This window comes from Enhydra lutris, unplaced genomic scaffold (assembly GCF_002288905.1).
Source record: "Enhydra lutris kenyoni isolate GAN:26980312 unplaced genomic scaffold, ASM228890v2 scaffoldscaffold50, whole genome shotgun sequence".
In the NCBI taxonomy this organism is placed as follows: Eukaryota; Metazoa; Chordata; class Mammalia; order Carnivora; family Mustelidae; genus Enhydra; species Enhydra lutris.
In genome coordinates, this window is record NW_019154134.1 from 9213776 (window position 1) to 9229441 (window position 15666).

The following is a 15666-nucleotide window of genomic DNA, read 5'->3' on the forward strand; positions in this document are numbered from 1 at the left end:
ATAAACTTAGCAGATTTATTATTCTACTAACACTTAGAACTAGTCTATAGTTTCGGTAACATGAGCTTAATTAATTCCTTTATTGCTTCCCACTTGATGTTAATGCTTTCCAGGGATATATCTACGCTCATTTTGATATATAACCAGAGCTGTAGTAATGTTTATTTTGATAACTTCTTGCAGTCAGAGTAATCTTAGCAGAAGCACAAGTCATAAAATACCTTCTCAGACCAGCCAAGGATTTTTCATTAGCAACAGATGGGACAAAGAATTTGACTGCTTTCCCCAAAGTGAGTCTCTTTTAGTGGGCACATTTTATTTTTTTTTTCAAGACTTTATTTATTTATCTGACAAAGAGAGAGAGATCACAAGTAGGCAGAGAGGCAGGCAGAGAGAGAGGGGGAAGCAGGCTCCCCACTGAGCAGAGAGCCCAATGCGGGGCTCGATCCCAGGACCCCGAGACCATGACCTGAACCAAAGGCAGAGGCTCAACCCACTGAGCCACCCAGGCGCCCCAAGCGGACACATTTTATTTGTTATTTCACTAACTTTCACTTAAGTCCTCATTTCTTGTGTGGATATCATTATTGCCATTATTTTATCTTCTGGTGTCTTCCCCCAGTCCTCATTTCTTGTGTGGATATCATTATTGGCATTATTTTATCTTCTGGTGTCTTCCCCCAGATATAATGTATTTTTAGGTCATCACTTTGCTAGCATTTCACACTTCATTGTCTTGTCATTATACTATGTTATTATGCTATGACCTAGTCTGTTAGCATTATTATAAACAGATGTATTCCTTATTAGAATTTTATTATCAGTAGTACTATCTAGGAGATTCACCTTCTGGCCACAAGGGATTAACGGTAGGTAGTTAGCTCTCCTCATAAAGAGCATTGATTTATTATTTATTAACCTGGAACACTGTTGATTTCCTTCTCCACTTGGCCTTGTGTGTGGCTACCGATACCAACACTCTCTTGAACTCCCTTTCCACCTGATTTTTATATTGGAACACCTGGAATGCTCATTCCTTTGTAGTTTTGGTATAGATTCCATTTTTTCCCCCAGAACTTCTTGGTTTTCACCAGGCTTCTTTTCTTTATTCTTTTCCCTATGCACAGATGGAAGCGAGAGCATTTCTATTTTTTATAAACAGACGTAGAGCATCTATATAAAATTACGGGAAACGGACACCTTTATATATAGTAATGTTAAAGAACAAAAATTCAACTGAGTAAATTTGAAGATCTCATTAACTTTATTAAGCAATTCATGAATTGGACACCATCCCAGCTAGTAGAGTAGAGTGGAGCTCCAAGGAATTGTGCCAAATGGAAGGTTTTTATAGGAAGGAGGTTGGGGCAAGGAAGTTATTATCAACAATGGAAAAGAAAGGATTGTTTCAGGTAAGGTCACCTTCCCTTAGGGGGAAGGGCAGAAAGTCTCATTAGAAAGATCACCTCATCTTCCTTTTTTAGAATGTTTAGGGCCTATGTTACAGATTATTTCATTGGTGCTAACCAGCTAAGACTACACTTCTGGAGAGAGATTGAAATTGCCATTAAGTTAGGTATTAAGCCCCTGTTTGGTTACTTGGCCTCAGTGGCTCCGTTTTGGGCACAATTTATTTTGTTTCTTTTCTTTTCTTTTCTTTTCTTTTTTTTTTTTTTTTTTTTTTTTAACAGTAGTAACTTTTTTGTTTGTGTTAAAGTCATTGTAAATTTAAATATACCCTATTATATTCACCCTTTTTTGCAGTGCTAGTATCCTTTAAAAATATTTATACAAACTGTTCTCTGTAGACTGATATTAGGAACTCCCTGATTTTTACAGCAAACCTTTTTCAAATTAATATAGCAATTATTACATCTGTTGTTGTTTAAAGTTTAAATGATCACAACTTGACTGATGAAACCATTTTGTGTGGGTTTATCCTTTCAACACTACCTTCTTCTTGGTAAAAATTGGACATATTCTCGTATTTCTCTCTCCTAAGACATGGAATTCATTGCTTTTCTGCAGTATCCCTTGCCTCTTAGTTGAGGAGAGTATGAGAATAAAAAATCTCGGTGCTAGGATTGCACAAGAGTGTCGGGGGTGAGCAAAAATGTTCCTTCTGCATTTGATCTATTTTCATTAGTAGCAAAGGTAAAATACATGCGTGTGTCTATGTGTATGTGTATACATAGGTACACACATGTATATACACACACACATTTCTTTTTAAGGAGTGAATTCACACTGATTTTTCTAATTTAAACATATAATGTTTCATCAGCAACTAAGATTTCCTCTACGTGAACAGAAATGACATTTTTTTAAAAGACTATGTTTATTGATTTGAGAGAAGGAGTGAGAGAGAGAGAGAGAGAGCACAAGTAGAGGGAGTGGCAGAGGGAGAGGGAGAAGCAGGCTCTCCTGACTTGGAGCTGGATCCTAGGCCTCTGGGATCATGACCCAAGCCAAAGGCAGACACTTAACCTACTGAGCCACCCAGGCACCCCAGACACAACAGTCTGATGTTCTCACCCTGAAAGATACTACATTACTACAGAAGAAAATGCTTAGCTAATGATCATGCTCAGCATTTCACCCTATTTCTGCTAAATGATGAAGTCTCACCTTAATCCTGCCAGCAGTTCTATTTTTGAAGCGGAGGACTTCTTTCATAGAATGCATTTTACCAGAGTCGTGATCCCACGGCCAGCGGATGCATGGGAGCGCCACCAGGCAGTCATGCAGGGTTGCGAGCTGTGAAGGACCCCCACACCAGCTTTAAGGCTCTGCAACCACTCCTTATGATTCACCATCATTTTTGAACAAGTCTTTGCATTTTCCTTTGCCACAGAACCCTGCAAATTATATAACCCAGTCCTACCCATAATGCATGAGCTAGTAGATTAGAATTTAAGGTCCCGGTTCCTTTACCCTTTTATTCATCCAAAATAAGCAGCAAGTTCTTAGCAGGTGTCCTTTCAATGAATAACAAATCATATTAAATCCCAGAGACTCCCCAATTCCCATACGCGATTCAAATGCTGTATCACCGACAGGAAAATCAGCATGAATATTTGACTGGTTACTTAAAGTCCCTGGGAGACTTAAAAGTACAGATTTCTGGAACCTCCCCAAAATGAATCCAAACCTTTTGGAATGGAAGAGAGTAATCTGTACATTTACAAATCTCTTGGCTTTGCTTTGTTTTGTTTTGTTTTGTTTTTGTTTTATGCCCGTGAGTGGTATGGAACATGAGGCTCCGTTACATTAGGCTGTCGAAATCTGTGACATGAGCGACTTGTGTTACCAAAGTCAGTTCCTATTGGGTATTTATCTGATATGATTTCTGTCTGTTTCTGTGCTACCAGCGGGATACCTCCGCGGAGGGAACCAGCAATTACTATTCTCATCCACTGTGGGTGTGAGACCTCTTAGTTCTCCTAATCATGCTCAGCTAACACTGCCAGCAAAACATTGGCGGAGTGAGTCCTTTTTCGTGTCTAGTTGTTTTTTCCCCTGACCCCAGATGTCTATTTTCTGTGGTAACTATGTGGGCTTTTCCATTATAACTTATTCCCCTTTCTCCTTCCTGAATCTGATGTTAATCACAACTGTTACTTTCTTCTGCTTGGCCTTGCTGCTTTTGTGGGAAAAAGAGAACAGAAGACAGGAGCGAAGCAGAAGCAGAAGTACCATTTTAATGTAGCCACCTGGCAAGTTCTTGGTGCTATCCTGACACTTACATGGTATAATCATTGACAAGGAATGGATTATTTCCTCCTGCACGCTTTTCTTGAGGTACAGAGTCTAGGGCTTGTGAGATCCTCAAGGAACCAGGACCTTAGACAAACAACCGAAAAAGGAAGAATTAACTCTAAAGTCACAAAATAAAACTGCAAATTCAGAATTAGTAAGTGCTAACTAAATATATTTTACATTTACTTTATTATTCCTATTAATCATCACAAAAATTCATTATATTTGAAAATAATTTGTAAGAATTCTTCACTTTGCAAGAATCCCTGAATATACCTAATTATTGCTGAGAATTATAGCCAAATGTTAATTAAATGCATTATCTGTATACAAATAATTTCAGAAACAAAATTATAAGATCCATTTCAATTTTTTAATGAGAAAAATATGTTTAGGGACACAGAAGTCAACTTAAAGCACTCCAAGTGACCAAAACTGAGACAATTTGAGCAATAAAATAAATAACATTAGATTACAACCTAAAGTATAAAATTAATAGCTGTGAGTCTGACATAAATAAGTACATGAATATAAAAATTTAAATTTATTTCATGTGAGATCTGGATAGTTTTTATATGTTTAGAATACTGTGGGGAGGAGCACCTGGGTGGCTCAGTCAGTTAAGCGGCTGCCTTCGGCTCAGGTCCTGATCCCAGGGTCTTAGGATCGAGCCCCACATCAGGCTCTCTGCTCTGTGGAGAGCCTGCTTCTCCCTCTCCCTCTGCCTGCTGCTCTGCCTACTTGTACTCTCTATCTCTGTGTCAAATAAATAAAACCTTTAAAAAAAAAAAAAGAAAAAGAATGCTATGGGGACACCATGAAACCTAAGAATGCCAAAAGACCCCTAAGGTCTTAAGATGACCCCATTGTGTACACTGCCTACAGGCTCACATCCCTGCTTTAACAAAAGTTTTTTTTGAAAGTCAGATTATAGTTGAAACTACTAGTAAACATTACCCCAACCTGCTATGTTGTAGTGATAATTTAAAATGTTTTGCTAAAGCAAAATATAATGCAGTACCTCAATATTAAAAACATTAAATAGATAGATAGGAGAATTTGTCAGTCCTTTACCCTCCTCAGTAGTTCCAGATGGTTCTGCAGAATTCTGATGCTCTGGGGAGCACAGTGTGTAGTTTTTTGATAGAGAAAGAAAAGCTGAGCCTTTGAAGATAAGCCACAGAATTGGAGAAAATAATTGGAATAAACCTGATGTAGGGCATATATCCAGATGATATGAAATACTCTTACAATTCAAAAAGAAGATAAAAAGCCCACTAAGGAATAGCAAAAAGTATAAAGAAACACTTCACTAGAGAAAATAATATGGATGACTAATAAACATATGAAAAATTTCTCAATATTGATAGTCACTCAAGAAATGCAAATTAGCATGAGTCACCTGGCAGAATGGATACAATCAAAGGACTCCATCCCAAATGTTGAGGAAGCTGAGGAACAACTAGAATTCTCACACCTTGCAGGAATGCACAATGGTACAGCTACATTTGAAAATAGTTGGCAGTTTCCTACAAAGTTAGATGTCTGTTTACTCTGAGACTCAGCATTCTCCCTCTTAGACGTTTGCTGAAGGTACATGAAAACATGCCCATAAGGAGACCTGTAGGCAAGTGTCTATAGCACTTTTATTCACCTCTGAGTATTATTTACTTACTTCTCTAGGGGAATAGGAACTCAAAAGTGAACAGTAATGTTCACAAGCTGTCTTTGCTGTAAAGTTGAAGTTCCAAAAATCTGAATTTGCTATAAAATACTGTTTAAAAGTCAAATACTTCCTCCAGAGCCAAAGTATCATTGAATGACATTTTAACACACAACTCAGTCTTTTAAACTTGAAAAACTCATTACTTAATGTGTTCAGTAGGAAATAGAGTGTTAGCAGATTCAAAGCATGCTTTCTTCATAACAGATGCTGTCACTTGCTAATAGTATTTTTTTAATTACACTAATTTTAACACCTATAATCTTAACAGTTTCTATAGAATTCATATTTTAGAAATTCTCAGCACTAGTTTTAGACTTCCACATTTATTTGACTATCACAAAGTGAACTCACATGTTAAGCGACTATGGATTTTTACCTACCACATCTCAGAATATTCTCTTTTACCCCTCAGACACCAAGCAAGAAATGATAGTGCAGAGCCCGGGAGGCAATTTTATAACAGCAATTTTTAAAAATTGTCACATAGTAGAGAATCTCCATTAGCATTTTCTCAGAATAAAATTGTTAAGTCATATGTGAAGTATGCTTTTATCTGTTTGCTTTCTATGCCTTCTGCAGGAACTAGAGATGTTTTCAAAGTTCCTTTCAGACAGATTCTTAAAATTCTCTGTATTATTGAGCTAATGGCATCATGTAATTATGAAAGTTGTCTGTTTTGGGCACCTGGGTGGCTCAGTCAATTAAGCATCTGACTCTTGATTTCCACTTGGGTTGTGATCTCAGGGTCACGTCTCAGTATCTTGAGACTTGAGTCCCGTGTTGGAGTTTACACTCTGCCTAGTGGGCTGGAGATGCTCTCTCTTCCTCTCCCTCTCCTCCCTCTGCCCCTCCCCCTGCTCATGCTCTCTCTCAAAAAAAAAAAGAAAAAGAAAAAAGTTGTCTCTTCTTCCTCTAGGAGTCTTCACTTATCCACCATATACTTAGTAATTTTGTAGCTCCATGTTTGTTGTGTCTTCTTCCTCTTTGCAGGCTACTCTTTCTCCTGGCCAACCTTATTCTGATTAATATTTCTTATTTCCTACCTAAAAAGTGACCTTCAGTAGCTTTCAGACTTGAAAGAAGAGTGAAAGTGTGCTATTTTACTAATGCCCAAATATCTTGGGCAAAATTATAAAATGATGGAAGCAATTTTATATTCCTTTTAAGCATGGCTCATCTTTTTCCTCCCTCTCTACCTGTCTTGGCACCTTTTCCTTGGTATCTTTTCCATCTCTCCCTTCTAGACCAACTTCTCTGTATAAGTGCCAACTTCTCTGTATAAATTAGTGTGTTTGTTTGTCACCAGGAGAGAAAATCTACATTTGAGAGGACTTCCAACAACCAGTTGTGGGATTTGAACATCCCTGGCAACTTGATAAGGAGCAAATTGGGGAAGGAAGAAGTAAAGGGGAGGTGAAAGGTAAAGGGATTTCTTCTTGCCCCATTTGAAATGTACAGATGATTAGCTACATTGTCAGTGCATTTGGCTGAGCCTAAACTTTGCTAGACTCATTGAAAATGGATTGAGGTCATCACTATAATGAAAATGTGGCTGGAACACACTATTTAAATATTTTATGTGAAATCCCACAATTGATACCATGTAAAAAAAAAAATCCTTGCTTAAAGTTGATGAGGCTGTGCCATTATTCTGATGAGTTTCTGTACATTTGTTTCACTTTTCAAAATAAACTATAACTCAATGGTTCTCTCTCCCCCACTTATTCTCTCTTCCACATTTTCTACAAGGTTCCACTAGGAGGGAATCACATGTCTTCTCCCAGATGCCTGCTCTGGTTTTTCAGGTGATCATCCACTAGAAAGAAAGAAAGAGAGAGAGAGGGAGGGAGGGAGGGAGGGAGGAAGGAAGGAAGGAGAGAAAAAAAATAAATCTCACACAAACTCTTTTTATATAGTGAGAGAGCACAACTTTACTGGTTAATTAAGGGCATGAGCTTTGAAGCCAAACACACCTGAATTTAAGTGCTGGTCCTGCTCCTTCTTATGTATTTAACCTTGTGAAGCCTCGGCTTTCTCATCTACATAAAGCAGAGTTAATAATATCTTTTCAAACCGTTGTCAACGGTGCTGTAATGCTTCCCTAACAATGTCAAGACACTTCCAAATCATTGGGAAAATCTCTAAATCTACCTAAAAGTTTGCTGGACAGAATGTTTTTGGTGATAAACTACAACCTGAGTTCTTTACAGTTTTCTTCAAATCTTTCTTCATTATTTTAACACTATGGTATAAACTTTATTATTATTTTTAAAGATTTATTTATTTACATGAGAGCAAGAGCATGGGGGTGGGTGGAAGTGGCAGTGGGGGAGGGAGAAAGAGAATCCAAGCTGAGCGGGATCCCAACTCCATCCCAGGACCCTGAGATCATGACTTGAGCAGAAACCAAGAGTTGGTAACCAACTGAGCCACCCAGGCGCCCCAATTCTATAAACTTATTACAAAGTGGGGAGTCTGGTTCAGCCGGTTTCTAGTTGCGTCCAAACCACCAGACTCATCCTTGTCTTTCTGAGTTCTCTATTTTCTGTCAGTGATTCTGGAGGTCACAGAGAGGCAAGGAGCAGAGATGGGGAGTGAGAGGTATGACAGGCAAGGAGGTTGGGGTGAAAAGTCAGTTTAAATAAGATGGTTTCACTCATATGTGGAACATAAGGAATAGCACAGAAGACCACAGGGTAAGGGTGGGAGGACTGAATGGGAAGAAATCAGAGAGGGAGATAAACCATGAGAGACACTGGACTCCGGCGACCAAACTGAGATTACAGAAGGGAGGGGAGTGAGGGGATGGGATAATAGGGTTATGGGTATTAAGGAAGGCACGTATGGTGATGAACACAGGATGTTGTACACAGCTAATGAATCATTGAACACTACATCAAAAACTAATGATGCACTCTATGTTGGCTAATTGAACATAATAAAAAATTGTTTTAAAGAAAAAAATTAACAGGATTGCCCATTTGCTTAAATTATTTTTAAAAATGTGTGGAAGCTAGGCAATGGGTTCATACAGTTCATTATAATTTGTTATCTTGTTTTGTATAGATTTGAAACTTTCCATTAGATGTAATATATGCATGTGTAGCTATACACATATATGTGTATAGCTACACATGCATATACATACATGTGTCTGTGTGTATGTGTACAGGAAAGATAGAAATGGACTATGCTTACCTGTCAACAAAGGCAGGGGAGAAATAGAAAAAATTGGGTGATAAACATTAATAAACATTAATTTTTTTTCCTTGCCCAAGTACTGCATTGATTAAGGAAGTCAGAAGAGCAAGAAATATGGAAAACAAAGTCATTGATTTATTTATTATTTATTATTTAATTTATATTATTTATTACCGATATTGGTCAGTTTAGAAATGTGGCTTTGGGTGTACGAGGCAAGTGTATTTGCTAATGCTGCCTCCGTAAATTGGAGGATTTACTTTTAGCCACAGCACACCTGGATATCCACATCCTTTCCTTGTTGGAGTTGTCCTTGTGTAACTTTGCATTTGGAGCAAAGTCAAGTGTGTGGGTCTCTATGAGTAACTATATCCCAAAAGAAGAAAGGGAGGGAAAGGACCGTGGACATCCATGCCCAATTCCTCCTTCCCGGCTCACCAGTATCCCTGGAAAAGTGAGCAAGAGGGTGGCAGAGAAGAGCTAAGGAAGGTCCCACATGAAAGGGAGTAGTATGCGTGGGGTATAAGGGTGCCTCCTTAAATGACCAGTGAAAGCTTTTATTTGGGAAGTCAGTCACTATTGACTAATACACTTTTTGCAGTTCTACCCATCAGTTTTTGTTATAGATTAGATTCTTTGCTTATTATGCCTCTCTCTGAAGACTTCTGTTGACCCCATCAAAGGTAGCTTGAGTATTGAACTTTTGCTTAACATGATGAAGATAGACTATGGAAGAAGTATGGCCTAAAATTAGAAGGTGCCCCCAGAAGTACCTTTTTTCTTGGGCCTGGTTAGAAGCTGGATTTACTTATTTGTTCAGGCAGATTCATTTGATGCTTTAGAGGAAGATTATTCTTTTACATTGATTGTGGTTCTTGGGAGAGAGTTTAAAATTCCAATAGATATTTCTGGCATGCAGAAATATCATTGTTGTAGCATATATTTTCAAATAGATTGAACATTTTGATAATTCGCCTTTAAAATGCTCCCCCAAAGATTCAGCAGGTATGGTTAAGAATTGAGGAATACACTTTTTTTTTTCACAGACATGCTTGGCCATTTTATGACTGTTTTGTCTTGTGATATCGCATAGGCTTTAAATATCCACCATTGTCACATCAAGATATATTACCTTTCTTCAAACTCTCATAGACCTATATTTATACCTCTTTTGTGATATTTATTCCATAGCCTGTCTTGCGCCTACTGGGTACTGTTCTTGCCAGTCCTGCAGAAATGTAAGTTCCTAAAGAGCTAGGGTTATAGCTACGTCACTTCCTTGTTATCACAGTGCCTGGTAAAGAGTAAGTATTCAATAAATGTTTTCCAAATGCACAAATAATCACATGGCAAAAAACAAATAGAATTCTCTGCTTTTTTTTTAAAACATTCCAGATTGTTTGATGTGCTTCCTCTTGCTGTTATTCTTTCCTACACACATCTTTCTGTGACCAAAGTTCCTCTGCCTTTGCATATTCTTTTCTGATATACTCTTTATTGAGTCGTATGTGATTCTCTTCCATCTATTTCTATATTCCCCAATCTCCAGATTTTCTAGGCTTAAAATATACCCACCAAAAGATGATAACATTGGGCAGAGAAAATAGACTGAGTTAAAATCCTTTTTGTGTTTTTTTAAAACACTAGGTTTATCAAAAAGAATATATGCAATTCTTTTTAATCAAATACTGTAGAAGACCATATAGTATAAAGACAGAAATAATTGGCCCCAAATGTTACCAGCCCCGTTACCTCCCTCTCTTCTTGCAATCACTTGTGATGGTATTTAGATCTTTTTATTAATAACTACTATATTTCTACATAGGAGATTTACACCACAATTCATTGGTCTTCATATGATTGGTGAGGTGTTAACCCACTTGGACTCACACTCATATCATCTTCTCTCTGCCTTTCACACATAGATGTATTTTCCATTGATTACCACTGGACCATGAAGTAACATGCTTTAAGCTTTTATCTCGTCACGTATAAATGGTTTCTCTTAACATTTTTAATATTAATTGCCTACTATGGACTGATCATTTTAGCCCCCTATCCCACACTCAAATTCATATGTCGAAACCTAATCCCCGATGTGATGGTTGGTGGGGAGTTTGGGGGGAGATTAGGCATGAAGGTAGGGCCCTCATGAATGGGATAAGTGTTTTATAAAAGATGCCCCAGAGAGTTCCTTCACTCCTACTGCCAGGTGAGGACATGGCAAGAGATGGCTGTCTCTGGATCACGAAGCAGGTCCTCACCAGACACAAAATCTGCCCACGTCTTGATCTTAGATTTACCAGCTTCCAGAATTGTGAGAAAAACATTTCTGTTGTTTATAAACTACTTAGCCCATGGTATTCTGTTATATAGCCCAGATGGCCTAAAATAGCCCCCACTGCACCATCATTTGGGCACATTTGTCCAGTGCACAACCTGTACAGACTTACACTGAGCTCTGACTTTGTCCCTCCTTTCCTCCTGTCTGTTTTCATTTCTCACTATTATCAAGTGTACTTCACTTTCAACCTTTACATTCTATTTTGTGATATAATTATATGTATTTTGTATATAGGTTGAATACTATGTCCATATATTATTCTTTGTAGAAAAAGAAGTTATGATTGTACTTACTTTCATTGTACAGCTTTTTAAAAAAATTTTATTATTTAGAGAGAGTGCAAGTAGGGGGAAGGCCAGAGGGAGAGGGAGGGAGAGAATCTCAAGCAGACCCTGCACTAAGCACAGAGCCTGATACCAGGCTCAATTTCACTATCCTGAGATCATGAACTGAGCTGAAATCAAGAGTTTGATGCTTAGGGGCACCTGAGTGGCTCAGTGGGTTAAGCCTTTGCCTTTGGCTCAGGACATGATCTCAGGGTCCTGGGATTGAGCCCCGCAGGGAGCTTTCAGCCCCCTGCTCAGCGGGAAGCCTTTTTAAAAAGAGTTGGATGCTTAACTGACTGAGCCACCCAAAAGTTCTGCTTTTTCTTTTTCTGAAATTGCCGTTTTCCTTTTTATTCTCTTCTCTCTCTCTGTTTCTCCCTCCCCCTTATTTGGAAAATTCCTTCCCTTACTTGAAGCTAGACTATTTCATCTTGGCATCTTCTGCATGTAGGGGTTTTGTAATTATTTTCTTGGGGTGAAGCCATCATTTTCTGGAGACTATGTCTTTTTTCTTTCTTTTTTCCTTTTAGTTTCCTGTCTTGTTTTACCAGGTTGGACCACAGCCTCATGTAACTGCCTACAGGAGAGATAGTATCACATTTCTTGCACATCTAAATTATCTTCTCTCTGCCTTCAAATTTCATCGATAATTTGGCTGAGAACAGAATTCTAGACTGAATACTATTCCTCTCAGAATTTTGAGTCATGATCCCACTGTCTTCTAGCATCCAGTAGGTGAGATGTTGATTCTCAGTCAGATCTTGTCTGGTTTGGTTTTGTTTTTTTTCCCTGCCTTGCTTGTCATTATACTCTACGACCAGTAGAGATTTTAACATGTTCTCTTTCTCCTTATTGCTCTATTTCACAGTGGTTGCCCAGGTATTGTTCTCTCAAAATCAGCTTTTATGATATTCTAGTAAGTTTTAGCTTTTAAAATATATTTGCTGATTTTTTCACCTCCATTTTCTCTGCTCTTTCTTTGTGAAACTGAGGCAGATATTAAATTAAATATTGTTTGTTTGCAGGTCCTATTTTATCTTTATCTTCCTATTTTTAGCTTCTTATTTTAGATACCGTAATAGGTTATAGCCACAAGACAGCATGGATTCAAATCATACCTTCCCAACTTATTGTCTGTGTGATTGCATAGGAATTTCTGCTTACATTTCCTCACCTGTAGGCTGGATAATAGTGGTATCTACTTCTAAGTTTGAGGACTAAATGACTTAGTTCATTAGCACAGTAGCCATTACACAGAGTAAGTACTTGTAAATTTTAGGTATTCTTTTTGGAAATAGCAAAGCAGTTAAATTCATTAGACTCTAGAGCTAGACTGAATGGGTTTAATCCTGACTCATTAGCTAATGGACCTTGGACAAGTTGCCTAATCTCTGTATCTTTCAACTATAGAAAAATGCATTATACCATTACATACATCATAGGCTTGTATTAATTAAAATGCTAAGGATAGTTCCTGGCTATATGGAAAAGTTCTTTGACTCCATCTTTCAAAGTGAGAATAGCTTTTATTTTGTCAACCGTGTTTTTAATTTCCAAGACCACTTTCGTGTTCTCCAATAGTTTCTTTTTCATAGCATTCTGTTTATGGTTTGTGGATACACTATCATCTCAAATTTTGAAGTTGCTAATTTGATATTTGGTTCTCAGAATAATCTTAATTTTTTTCCACTTGATCTTCAAAATGTGTTTATGTTTTTCTTTTGTTTTCTTTTAGAAGTCTTTCCTAAAAGGCCAGTCAGCTACAGTTGCCCTTGAACAACAATGGTTTGAACTACAGGGGTCTATTCATACATGAATACTTTTCAATAAATACGATGTAGTGCTGTAAATGTATCTTCTCTTCCTTAGGATTTTCCAAGTAACATTTTCTTTTCTCTAGATTATTGTATTGTAAAAATATTGTGTATGTTATGCATAATGTACAAAATGTGTTATTTGAGTGTTTATGTTGTTAATACAGCTTCCAGTCAACAGTTTGGGGGAGTCAAAAGGTATATATGTATTTCTTTCTAAATTAATTAACATATGATGTATTATTTGTTTCAGGGGTACAAGTCTGTGATTCATCAGGCTTACACAATTCACAGTGCTCACTATAGCACATACCCTGCCCAGTGTCCATCCCCCAGCCACACCATCCCTCCCACCCACCTCCATCCCAGCAACCCTCAGTTTGTTTCCTGAGATTAAGAGTTTCTTTGATTTCTGGGACTCCTGGGTGGCTCAGTTGGTTAAGCAGCTGCCTTCGGCTCAGGTCATGATCCCAGTGTCCTGGGATCGAGTCCCACATCGGGCTCCTTGCTCAGCAGGGAGCCTGCTTCTCCCTCTGCCTCTGCCTGCCATTCTGTCTGCCTGTGCTCTCTCTCTCTCCCTCTCTCTCTCTCTGACAAATAAATAAATAAAATCTTTAAAAAAAAAAAAAAAAGAGTTTCTTTGATTTCGTCTTGTTTTATTTTTTCCTCTTTTCCCCCATGATCCATCCTTTCACTTATTTCTCAAATTCTACGTATCAGTGAGATCGTATGTGTATTTTTTTTAAGATTTTATTTATTTATTTGACACAGGGAGAGATCACAAGTAGGCAGAGAGGCAGGCAGAGAGAGGGGGAAGCAGGCTCCCCGCTGAGCAGAGAGCCCAACACGGGACTCGATCCCAGGACCCCGAGATCATGACCCGAGTCGAAGGCAGAGGCCTAACCCACTGAGCCACCCAGGCGTCCTGACGTATGTGTATTTCTGACTTTATGGGGCATCAGTGTCCCGACCCCTGTGTGGTTCAAGATTCAACTGTATTTTGTATTTCAGAACAAGGTCATATAAAGTCTAACTCAGGCATTTATGAACTGGAGTGGTACAGTTAATGGTTCCTATTGCTTTAGGGTGGGTAGGTAAGAAGTTGATCATTATGTTGGATGGCTTCTACATTCAAGGAATCAGTGAGCTTTGCTTTGGTGTGACAGTATTCACACTGGTTTCCCTGGTTGTCCCAGGCAGTTTTTCTTTAGGGAAGAACCGTTATGTGTCAGGGATAAACCCTCAGGCATAAATGCCTGTCTTCTCGCCGTCATATCTAATGGGGTAGGGACTTCAGCTCTTCTGTGTTAAGACTTTCTATCAATTTCCCTTTTTTCACCCCTCCATTTGGCCTTGAGTGTGAAGGCTTGCCAGGACTCCACTGAGCAGGTTGTCTGCCTCTTTGGCAGCCACACACACAGCATGAATTCTGGGCTATGGCCTCCTCCTCCCACTTAGCCTGAACAGTAAACATCCTCTTTATCCTTCTGCCTTCCAGAAGCTTAGTGGAATTTCTTTTCTACTGATAGTCTCTCTCTCCCATTCTGTTTGTTGTTACAGGCAAATGCATTTTTTATTCCTCCCTACTGATTTAATATGGGTCTGTGACGGAGAAGAGATAAATACAGATGCTCAGTCAGCCATCTTGAATGACTACTGTTGGAGATGCCTTTGCCTCATTTTGACACATTTTGGTTTTACTGACTTAGTCCCACATCATTGTCAGATATAAAGGGTGATATATGAAGAGGGCTATTTAAATATGAAGGCATTTGTCCTGAGTTTATAAATACTGAGGTATATAGTGGCCCCTCTCTGCCTCTTGATACCTATAGCTCATGACTTTGTGTGTTAGGAGGCTCGCCCTTGTTGGATGTGTACCTTATTTAGTCTCTTTTTGATTATCATAGTATTCCCAACAAAGATATAATGTGAGTATTGATAATATGCACATTTTTACCGTTGGTTGACATTATTCCTCCTCTCCCTTCCTCTATCTAGTCTCTTACCCTGGTGACATAGGCTAGCTAACAAGGAACTTTCTAGTAGCACATTCCACACAAACACAGAGCTAGCTCTAAGAAACATGATTTTTATAATTCTCCGATTGGGAAAAAGTGCGTTGGATATTCTTTATGTGTAATGCCTAGGAGATAGAGTGGAGAATATGATTGATGTGTCTCCTTTCATCTTATACCTTAGTTCTGTAGGATTCTCATTAGCCTAAACCAGTCTAGTTCTTATCAGCTTTTCTGACTTGAGCATCTATCTGCAGAGTGTACTTCCAATCCTACTTAATATTCTGAAGGGAAATAGGAGTCAATAAGAGCCACACAGGAGAAAGCTTGGATACACTTTGCTGCTCCCCCCAAAGACGGCGTTACGGTCTCTCTTCTGTTTTCTTAGGGGCTCTCTGGGTTTGTGCCTGGGAGAGGGGAAGGCAGGTTGACAGAAAAGTAAGAATACTGTGTAACCAAATGTATTTAAAAGGTTTTT